Source organism: Aplysia californica, unplaced genomic scaffold (genome assembly GCF_000002075.1).
Source record: "Aplysia californica isolate F4 #8 unplaced genomic scaffold, AplCal3.0 scaffold00421, whole genome shotgun sequence".
NCBI classification, from domain to species: Eukaryota; Metazoa; Mollusca; class Gastropoda; order Aplysiida; family Aplysiidae; genus Aplysia; species Aplysia californica.
In genome coordinates this window covers 309487-310752 of record NW_004797691.1, presented here as the reverse complement: position 1 = coordinate 310752, position 1266 = coordinate 309487, and positions in this window count along the sequence as shown.

Here is a 1266-nt window from a genome sequence, read left to right as displayed (position 1 = left end):
CTCTCTCTCTCTCTCTTTAGCTCTCTCTCTCTCTCTCTCTCACTCTCTCTCTCTCTCTCTCTCTCTCTCTCTCTCTCTCTTTTCCGTCAGACCTAAGTAGATAAGACTTGAAGGTAGCCGAGACAAAATCTAGAACAAGAAAGACATGGGGAGGAGGATTTAGTGCAAACATAAGAGAAGGAAGTGTTTTAAAGAGGCGTTGTTTTTTGGGGGTTTTTTTGGGGGGTGGGGTGGGGTGGGGAGGGGGAAGGTTATATAGGTTACATTCTTGAGCTCTTATCGGGATCTGAGGACAAGAACAAATGGAAACGAAAGAATGGAGGTTAGATTTATGATATTCTGTACTTCTGTTGTTGGTGGTAGTAGCAAGGCTAGTGCCGACAAAGTGTAAACACAAGCTTTCTTCTCAGGAATCTTGAAATATTATCGTATTTTATGGAGGCTATGAATGTGCCGTTAAGTAGTATCCCCCCCCCCTTTTCTCTCTCTCTCTCTCTCTCTCTCTCTCTCTCTTTTTTTCTCTCTCTCTCTTCTCTCTCTTGTTCTCTTTCTTTCACTGTAAATTATCTTTTTCTCCCTTTCTTTCTCATTCTCTCTCATTCTCCTTTGTCATTATCCTTTTCTCGTTTTTCTTTCTTCGAATTGTTTTTACTACCTCTTAGTTTGAATTTACAACACTCCTCAGCCTTCGACACACAGACACACAGACACACGCGCACACACACATAAACATACACATAATATACATACATGCAAACCCATACAGGCACGGAAACACACAAACACGCACACACACACCCACGCACACACACACACACACACACACACACACACACACACACACACACACACACACACTCAAACACAGGTTAATTAGTGACTTTACAACCCTTCAACCCAAACCTTTTAACTATATAACCCTTTAACTTAATTCAAGGTTCCACCTCTTTTTCACGCACTACCAAACTCTCTGTTTGATCAGACCCTTTTTTGGTCAGCGAAATGGCTTTTCTTGCCAACATAAATGTTCCTCTTTCCTTTGACCTTTTGTCCTGCCTTGAATCGGAAACGAAATCTTCCCGCTGTCCCTTTGTTTTCTACTTGTATCTTGGCAGGAATCAACTGCCTACGTTTCTTTTCACATTGCGAGAAATCTTTTGCTTTTCCCGTGTTTCTGTTTTGGTATGCCAATCACAATGCTCTCCTGTTTTTTTAAAATCGCCACCAATAAAACGGGTTCGTATGTATGTGTGTGTGTGTGTGTGT